Raw genomic sequence first — 10,456 nt, forward strand, 5'->3', positions numbered from 1 at the left:
ACTGGGGCAGAGCCGCCCTAATTTGTAGGGTATGTTTGCTGGCTTGCTGTTGCTCACTGTCCTTTTTAGGCAATGGCCCCTCTGTTGCTTGACAGCTTGTGATCACCTGCAGAGGATGGGAAGCGACAGCTGAGCCTTGCGTTGAAGACATAAGCTTCTGTAAAAGGTTTGGGGAAGCAAATTAAATGCTGCCTGAATTTAGATGACTTATGGATTCAAACCCTACTTTTATTAGATTATTTGTGGGTTGAAATTCTAAAGTTAATTCAATCAAACATCTAGTAAAAATATTACAAAATCAGCTACATGAGTCTGACATCACTGAAATGAGACCCCCTCGCATAATTTGATTTTCTTTTCTCCTTACGGTGTCACTGCAGAAATTTTTGCCCTACATAGTGGGGAAGCTGGGGCCATGTGCCGTCCAACATAACAACTGAGTTTAAACCAGAATCCCTCACCAGCTTCAGTTTGAATGTACTCAAATATTAGGCATTACATGGAAATAATACATACTTGGTATTTAGAGACAGAGTCTCACTCTGTAGCCCAGGCTGGAGAATAGTGGTGCAGTCATAGCTCACTGCAGCTTCGAACTCCAGGGCTGAAGTGATTCTCTCGCCTCAGCCTCCCAAAGTGCTGTGATTACAGATGTGAGCCACTATAGTCCACGGCACTTGGTATATTCATACCTGTAAAATATCAGAACAAATAAGTATCCTTGTAAATAAGAAGCTGACATCTTGAGTTGGTTTTATTCTGAAAGTGCATATTATACATTTCCTCCACCATTGTTTAAAAAAACTGAATGTTCATAATTGTCCTGTTTGTTGCCTATGACTAATATGACTTACAACAAGATGCAGGGTCAGGACAAAATGAGAAGCCAAAGAATCATACTCTAGAGCTGGTTCGTGTGTATTCTGGGGCATTTATACTCTGCAAAAAAATGATGTTCCTGTACTTGCAGTGTGTATCCATAGATCATAGTTGAAATTCTACACCGAATGAACTTATCAGCTGCCTTTTCTCATCGCGTTCATTGCCTCTGACAGATCTATCCCCAGCTGGTGTTGACTTCTCCCTACGGTGCGGGGAGATCATTAATCTTGTATGTTCTCTTACTCCAAGGCCTTTTTTCTTCTTTGCTGAGGTTTTAAAACAGATTGTGCCTGTTTCCACAGGCCTTTGAGAGACCTGTCATGTGTCCTCTTTTAAGCAGGTTGTGTAAAAACCAATTACTTGAGTATAGCTGGGGTCATGGGCAGTAATTCTGTTACCAGGGTGGGAGCCCTGATTTTGTCATCCTTCCCTATGTCAAAATCAGAGTGAGGGCACTACCAACAGAAGCATTTATTACTTAGCAACTGAGAGATGCTTTCAAGCCATTCTAATTGGTGATTCTTCTCCAGGGCTGGTGGAGTATCTCCATCTTGCCTCCTGGGCTGCATTGATAAGGAGCTGGATACCTCACCAAATCATGAGTGAGAACTGCCCACAGTGAGTGAGAATGCAATTCCTGAGGGTCTCAGTCACCAGTGCAGACCTCCTTGTAGTTGAACTTGGCAATGGGCAAGTCTCGTGGCTTTGGAGAGAGAAAGGATTGTGTCTGCACAAGCAGAATAGAGAAGTGCAATAGAATGATCTAGTGGAGGCAGGTGTTTAGAGAACTGTCAATACTTGTTGAGTGAAAAGACAGGTGTACAAAACTGGACACTACACCTTAGACTTAATAAGCACTTCCTTCCCAGTAGCTGGTTATTTGTTTGTTTCTTCACAAATTATTTAGGGAGTCATATCAACTGCCCATTTTATATCATTTCCATTTTCTGTAGCAAGGAACTTACTACTTTAGTATCATTATTTAAAAGTGACGAAGACACACCACTTATTGAATGTTTACACTGCTTTCCTCCCACATTAAAGCTCTTCGAGAGATTAAAAGCAAATGATGACAGAGCGCAGAGACCAAGGCTACATGCTCCCATCAGACTTAATCCTCCATCAAAACCTATCTCTTCCACGTTCCTTTTACCTGGAGCCTGAGAAGTGGGAAGTGACCCACTGGGGCCCACTCCATAATCTCCTTTAAGCTCTCATTCTGAGACTTTTGGTACAGGCACCAAACAGATTGCTTTACCACATTGACAAATCCATACTGAACCCTTTTCCGTGCTCAGTTGTGACATCTTGTTTGGACCCTCTCAGTCACCAACAGTGCTGTTCATTCTCTGATTGAATCCTTTCTTCTTTGGGAGTTGCAAAGCGCTGCAAACTCTTGGCTGTGACCTTGGAATAACAGTCTTGGCTCTCTCCTGGCTGTACCTTCAAGTCACCTGAGTGTACATAATTCTGGTTATATTTGGCCCCAAGACCCTTCTAAACTAATTCTGCCCCCGCTGGTGGGGGGTTTTACCAGGTTCAGTCCAACCCTTTGAAATGGAACAAGACAAAAGGCCCAGTCAATAGGGTGGTTAACAGGAGAATGTTCATGATTTGAAAAAGAGTTTGGTGATACATTGGAAAGAGTCCAATAACACATATGAAAACACTGGCTTACTGCTGATCTCCATACACTTTTTTTTTTTTTTTTTTTTTTTTGAGTCTGAGTCTCACTCTGTTGCCAAGGCTGGAGTGCAGTTGTATGATCTCGGCTCACTGCAACCTCTGCCTTTTGGGTTCGAATGATTCTCTTGCCTCAGCCTCCCAAGTAACTGGGATTACAGGCACCCACCACCATGCCTGGCTAATCTTTGTATTTTTAGTAGAGACAGGATTTCATCATGTTGACCGGGCTGGTCTCAAACTCCTGACCTCAAGTGATCTGCCTGCCTCAGCCTCACAAAGTGCTGGGATTACCGGCATAAGCCACCGGGCTTGACCTCCATATACTTTAAAAATACTACTGTTGTTACTGATAAAAGCCATAATAAAAATAAGTAGCTGCTGTGTTTAAAAGTGTTTGTGATTTGACCATTGTGGGGATTTCTGTCTGGGTTGGAGGCACCGAGGCTCCCAGGGAGAGATGGCGTTTTCCTCATGATCTCTGAGGAAGCAGTTGAGCCTGTGCAGGTGGTGAGCACTTCTTCTGGGTTTACTAAGCACCTGCTCAGTGCGGGGAAAAGTTTTTATTTTTTATTTTATTTTAAGTTCTGGAATACATGTGCAGAATATGCAGGTTTGTTGCATAGGTATAAGTGTGCCATGGTGGTTTGCTGCACTTATCAACCCGTCATCTAGATTTTAAGCCCCTCATGCGTTAGCTATTTGTCCTAATGCTTTCCCTTCCCTCCCTTTACCCCCAACCCTTGACAGGCCCCAGCGTGTGACGTTCCCCTCCCTGTGTCCATGTTCAACTCCCACTTATGAGTGAGAATATGAGGTGTTTGGTTTTCTGTTCCTGTGTTAGTTTGCTGAGGATGATGGCTTCCAGCTTCATCCATGTCCCTGCAAGGACGTGAGCTCATTCTTTTTTATGGCCGAGTAGTATTCCATGGTGTATATGTGTCACATTTTCTTTATCCAGTCTATCACTGATGGGCATTTGGGTTGGTTCCAAGTCTTTGCTATTGTGAATAGTACTGCAATAAACATACATGTGCATGTGTCTTTATAGTAGAATGATTTATAATCTTTGGGTAGATACCCAGTAATGGAATTGCTGGGTCAAATGGTATTTCTGGTTCTAGATCCTTGAGGAATCGCCACACTGTCTTCCACAATGATTGAACTAATTTACACTCCCACCAATAGTGTAAAAGTGTTCCTATTTCTCCACATCCTCTCCAGCATCTGTTGTTTCCAGACTTTAATAAGTGCCATTCTAACTGACATGAGATGGTATCTCATTATGGTATTGATTTGCATTTCTCTAATGACCAGTGATGATGAGCTTTTTTTTGTATGTTTGTTGGAGTGTGGGGAAAGTTGTAAGGACTAGGGCTGTAGAGGAGAACCAGACACATAAGGAGCTCACACAGCTTATATCTTAGTAGGTGAAGAAAAGAAGAAGGAAAAAGTACATAAATAAGACATGTTTGGGTAGTCCACTGCCAGGAACCTCCCTGGGGAGAGAGTGCTGATGGGACCCCCTTCATCTCCTGCCTCTCCCCCTTCTAGAAGCCCTCCACCCAGTGTAGCCTCTACTTTTCTACTTTTGTTTGTTTGTTTGTTTGTTTGTTTTGAGACAGAGCCTTGCTCTGTTGCCCAGGCTGGAGTGCAGTGGCACAGTCTCAGCTCACTGCAACCTCTGCCTCCTGGGTTCAAACTATTCTCCTGCCTCAGCCTCCCGAGTAACTGAGATTACAGGCAGGCACCACCACGCCTGGTAGCCTCTACTCTTAAGCATTCCTCACCACTATGCCTAAAAGAAATAGTCAGGCCCCTATCCACAGACTTCTACCAAGGATGTGATCACTTCTGCTCTCGGGGCCTCATCTTCCTCATCTGTAACGTGGATGGGTGAGACTTGATCTTAGGATCTTTCCTACCTCTATGATTTTGAGAATATGAAAAACTGAAGTGGGTGGCAGGGGTCAAAGGTAGCTCTCCCCCATTCTGTGCCTAGAAAGATGTGTTTCAAGTGTTGGGGAGGCAGCATTTTTAAGTCAAAGGTCATAGTTCCCCCACCATTTTTTGAACAGTGACTGATATGGGGCTGAGAGCCCAGGTACTAAGAAGTACCTGCTTATTATTGGTCTTGCCATCATCTGGACCATCCCTGTTGTCACGGCTACCACACATCAGCGCTCCTGTGTGCTGGACACTGTGCACACAGGACACATCATCTCACCTAATCTGTACCATAACCCTGCAAAGGGGGCCAAGTTCCCACTTCAAGTTAAGAAAATGGAGACTGAAGAAGTGAAGGAACTACCAGTAAGTGGCAGAACTGAAATCAAATCCAGGTACAGACGTCCAAGGCACTCTTTCATGTGAGTGTTTTGGATTTTGCTTTTGTGCAAAGCCTTAGCCAAAAGGTGTTTATGAATCAGACACCAAAGCAAAATCTCCCCTGGTTGACAGCCATGGGCCTATCTCAAATCTCCCCTTCCCATCTCGTCTTTCCTATTTCTGTCTTCTTTCTCTTCGCACCACTGTTCACTCTCTAGGAGCAGCGTGTTGTATATCTGTTTGCCGTCTGTCTCTCTGGCTAGAGCATAAAGTACCTAAGGGTGGGGGCTTTGCTTTGTTCCCTGCTGTAATTCCAGCCCCTGGAGCAGCATCCGCTACATCACAGCTGCTCAATAAATACGAGTGAACGACTGAGTGTGAGGAGACAAGGTTGGAGAAAGCAGGAAAAAACTGCAAGGCCCCGAAAAGGAAAGGATGGGATGTAAAGGAAGCCAGAAGGAAGGATACAGGAGGCCAGAGGCCAGGAGTCCCTGCATGAGGACGGGTGGTGGGCCAGGAGGCAGCTGGTGCCCAAAGGGCGTATAGGCGATGGAGAAGCCCATTGGCACTTTGGTGTGGTCGGCAACACAAGCCTTTTTACCAAATCTCTCAAACATCTTTCCATATACCATGTAACAGGGTATTTTTCTGTTTTTTTTTTTTTTTCAGGGAGTTCTATGTCCTCCCCTACTACTGATTGCTGAAGACAGACCCCCCGGCAAGAGCATTTGACCAAATCTTGGTGACCCAGAGAAACACGTGTATCCATCAGGCATTGAGTCACATCAATGAAATGACAGTAAGCCGGGCTCAATTCCCCAACCTAGTTTTCTTTACAGTTCACTTTCTCCCTGGGGAAGCACTGAGGACCACAAGAGGCTGGTAACGGAGATGACGTTAATTATAAACGGTGCAGTGTCCCGGTGAACATAAACCACTGGCTCATTCACAGTTATTTCTGAGAAAATAATTATTTTGCTTTTGCTCTAGTCGTTCTTTCACTGAAATCTAATGAGATGATAATGGGTGTGACAGTGTTTGTTAAAGTGCAGAGTTCCATTAAAACGTGGGGAAATGATATTATTGCTGTGAGAGGAAATGGCTGCTTTCTTTTGGCAAGGCTTTGAACATCAAAGTGTTTGTTGGCTGTGAAAGTGAAAAGGGCTTTGTGTGCACCCTGGGGAACAGATTCTGCCCCAGTTACTAAAGAATCCTTTTAAGGATGGAAGCCAGGACAGTCAGGCAGCGCTTCTCTTGGTCTCCAGATGGGGGTGCCACTGAGCCAGACACAGATTCCTCCAAGCTTCTCCCTGGACAGTTCCCTGGCGCCAAGGAAGTTTCTGTCTACTGCAACTCACCCCAAATAGCTTTCTCAAGTGTTGCAGGACACTGGGAAGATGAGATGGGGTAACACTGATGCTATATATGTCTTAGATATACGTGCTTCCTAGCTCATGAGGTGCTCACATGGTCTAGTGGCCTTTGATGCTATTTTCCTGTACAGTGTGAGAAATACAAAGTCTTAGGAAGGAATATAGGTCATCAAGAAAGAAAGAAAAAATGAGACAAAATGCCCTGCCATTAAGTGGATTACCAGTTTCTTTTGTGAAGTATGGTTTTAGTAATGAGTCCATTATTTAGATAAAAGTAAGCATTTAGAAAAAGCCCAAAACCATAAAAACAAAAACTCTCTTCAAATTACAATGCCCTTCATTTGCCACAGAAGCTATGTATTTCAAAACATGCCTGCTATGAAAATTCTGCCTAATAAGAATTAGGAAGTGATTAAAGTCTACGGCTTACAACTTTTTACGTACAGCCTGAATTCTCCGCTCTGCTGCCTCTCCAACCACTTGCTGAAACTTTCTGAACCTGTATCATATTAAGATGGGTCTGAACGTCCACATGGTTAACTGGGAGGCCGGGAGGGAGGGGAACTAGATAGTACAATGTGTGAATAATGTAACATAGTACATAGAGAGTGCTCGGTACATGGCTCTGAATTATCATTATGCTTTTATGTGGGATGTGCACGTGGTTTTTTTGTTTTTGTTTTTGTTTGACAGAGTCTTGCTCTGTCACCCAGGCTGGAGTGCAATGGCACAATCTCTGCTCACTGCAACCTCTGCCTCCCGAGTTCAAGCAGTTCTCCTGCTTCAGCCTCCCAAATAGCTGGATTACAGGCACCCGCTACCACACCCAGCTAATTTTTTGTATTTTTAGTAGATACAGGGTTTCACCATGTTGGCCAGGCTGGTCTCGAACTCTTGACCTCCAGTGATCCACCAGCCTTGGCCTCCCAAAGTTCTGGGATTACAAGCGTGAGCCACCCTGCCCGGCTGGAGGTGCGGGTTTTCTATCCAGCACCTGCGGTGAGGTAAAGCCAGTAGGTAACAATAATGACTCTGGGAGAGGGCTGTGGATGGCAAACTGCTGAGCTGTTAATTCTGTCTGCCTCAGGAAAAGGGCAAGCCTGTTAAGAGAATGCCTATAGGATGCCCACCCTACATTTCTGGCAGCAAAAAATAGGTTTTGAGCTTTCCCTGTGTGTATTAGACATTATGGGGGCCGTATGGGGGCATGAGATACTTGTGTAAATAGTGATTTTCTGGTTCTTGAGTTTTACTGAAGCCTCATTTATGCTGGTTGAACCAGATAGGGCTAGATATCTACTCTGAATTTTAGAGTTTTTTTCAAACAAGAGGGTCACTGTTGCAGGTTGGGAGTGTTACAAAAATATTATTATTATTATTATTATTATTATTAGAGACACGGTTTCACTCCTGTTGCCCAGGCTGGAGTGCAATGGCACGATCTCGGCTCACCACAACCTCCACCTCTCAGGTTCAAGCGATTCTTCTGCCTCAGCCTCCCGAGTAGCTGGGATTGAAGGCATGTGCCACCACTCCTGGCTAATTTTGTAATTTTAGTAGAGACAGGGTTTCTCCATGTTGGTCAGGCTGGTCTCAAACTCTCGATCTCAGGTGATCCGCCCACTTCGGCCTCCCAAAGTGCTGGGATTACAGGTGTGAGCCACTGTGCCTGGCCAAAAAATATTATTTTTATTATTTTATTATCTATTATTTCCTCCCTGCCCCTGAGCAACAAACCATTTTTTATTAGGCCCCATTTTCTCAACAACTACTGTGTCTGGACATACATTATGTTAAAGCAATGGACTGCTTCATGAACCAAATCTCTGGTTAATTTAGTGTGAGAGGATCGTCATGCAAACATTCCAAATAAATGCTCTTTATGCTGTGAGAAGTCACAGAATTCTTATTTCTGTATGGCTAGCTCATTGATTCAGCCTCACTGATAAGTCCTGGGGGAAAAAAATACATGTTTTTGCCCCAACTGAACTCTGCCTATCACGCAAGAGTACTGTTTCTACACAAACAAGGAAAGAAAATCCTCAACAGAATAAGTATTCTATGACCTGGTGATAATTAATAATAATTAAAAAAATACTATTAAGAAGTTTATACTGGCTGGGAGTTACTGGGTAATTTACTCACTTGGCAATTGTTGGGGATGATTCCACGTTGCCCTGTCAGGTGTTTACTTAGGAGCTCCGCCGGGTGGAGCTGTGTCTTGCTCTCAGTCTCCCTCTGTTGGCTGGAACATGGATCGTTCTCTTTGCGAGGACTGAAGAATAATGACCTGCCTGCACAAATATTCAGCAGGCACATTATGCTCTTCTGGACCCCCCCACCAATGAAAGGCTTATTTGGATTTCAAATTAACAAATTTTTAATGAATGCACTCTTCACTCTTCACCTGCCTAATTTCTCTTTCTAGCACCCATCTGACATATATCCACCTATGCTCCTAGACTTATGAACCCATCATAAGTTGAAAACATCATAAGTCAAAAATGTTTTTAATAAACCTAGCCTACCAAATATTATAGCTTAGCCTAGCCCACCTTCACATGCTTGGAACACCTACACAAGCCTGTAGTTGGGCAAAATTATCTCATACAAAGCCTATTTCATAATAAGGTATTGAATATCAAATGTAATTAATTGAATATTGTACTGAAAGTGAAAAATAATGGTTGTATGTGTACTCAAAGTAAAGTTTCTACTGAATGGGTATGGCTTTTGCAACACTTTAGAGTAAAAAAAAAAAAATTGTAAATGGAACCATCATGATTTGGGGACCATCTGTATTTATTTATTTGCCTTTTGTCTGTCACCCCGATGAGATGGTGAGCTTCATGAGATCAGGAACTTTTGTTTGGTTCACTGCTGTATTTTCGGGGCCTAGAAGAATGCCTGGCACACAGTAGGTGGTTTATGAATGTTGGCTGAATAAATGAATGGGCACCAAGCATATCTAAGAATTGGGTACTATGATAAAAGTTTAATAAGACATTGTTCTGGCCTTTTAGAAGTTCGTAATCTAGAACTGGACCAAAAAGCACTATGATTGAAGGAAGAACTGTTGACACTAGCCCTTTATAATCTAGAGGACACTGGCCCTAGGAAATCATTCACACTTATCTTCAATATTTGAAGAGTTGTCTGTGGAAGAAAGATTAGACCAGTTCAGTTTATTTCCAAAGAACTTTCCAATTGGTAGAAGCTACAAGGCAAAAATTTCAGCTTGACAAAAATCTCAGAATTGTCCGAAGTAGTTTTGGATTGCTTTGCACATCATGGAAGTCATTTAATCATAAAAACTCATTTTCCTTAGCCCTTTCCCAGACATACTAAACCAGAGTCTCCAGGAGGAGGTCCCAGTAATCTCTATTTGATAATAAGCTCAGAGGTGATTCGGAGGCAGTTGTCTGCAGACTGTTGTTAGAGAATCAGGGATTGGACTGGGAGACTCAGGTATCAGAGGAGTAGTGGAATTAAATAATCTCAAACTATAGTGTTTTATGGTTCCAGCCGAGCACAGTAGCTCATGCCTGTAATCTCAGCACTTTGGGAGGCTGAGGCAGATGGATCGCATAAGGTCAGCAGTTCGACACTAGCTTGACCAAAATGGTGAAACCCCATCTCTACTAAAAATACAAAAAATTAGCTGGGCGTGGTGGCGCATGCCTGTAGCCCCAGTTATTCGGGAGGCTGAGGTAAGAGAATCCCTTGAACCTTGGAGGCGCACGTTGCAGTGAGCACAGGTTGTGCCATTGCACTCCAGCCTGGGAAACAAGAGCAAAACTCTGTCTCAAAAAAAAAAAAAAAAAAAAGATTTTATGGTTCCAGAAAATCGTGGAACTCTTTTCTTAATAATGGTAATGTTAGTCATTGTGGTCTTTGCTGGGACTGCTACCAAACTAGAAAACCAAATCAAGAAGGTCAGCATGGGAGTCTGGTAGCTGCTTTAAGCAACATGGGGTAAAACTCCATGCATTCTATACCCTGCAGAGGGTAGAAGTGATTGACCTTCAAATATCCACGCCCAAATAACCCACCTTACAAATTGCTGTATTGTAGTCAAAGTCAAATTTGTAGTGATGATTTCTACCTATTTCATTTCTAATTTAGAGCACTTGGAGAGGAAACTGAAATAATGGGTCAACTTCTTTTAAGGAGAATTATCAAATAATGAA

The 10,456-nt window shown here is 43.2% G+C and overlaps 1 long non-coding RNA gene across 1 annotated transcript in view; it reads left to right on the forward strand.

Annotated features, from left to right (window-relative positions):
* Nucleotides 1-10,456, forward strand: part of LOC110743038 — a 31,498-nt gene that overhangs the window by 13,366 nt on the left and 7,676 nt on the right. Inside the window, exon 5 of the long non-coding RNA XR_002521432.2 lies at nucleotides 5,563-5,692. This is a non-coding gene — a long non-coding RNA (uncharacterized LOC110743038). The remainder of the gene's footprint in view (nucleotides 1-5,562; nucleotides 5,693-10,456) is intronic.

The sequence above is a fragment of the Papio anubis genome, chromosome 6 (genome assembly GCF_008728515.1).
Source record: "Papio anubis isolate 15944 chromosome 6, Panubis1.0, whole genome shotgun sequence".
NCBI lineage: Eukaryota > Metazoa > Chordata > Mammalia > Primates > Cercopithecidae > Papio > Papio anubis.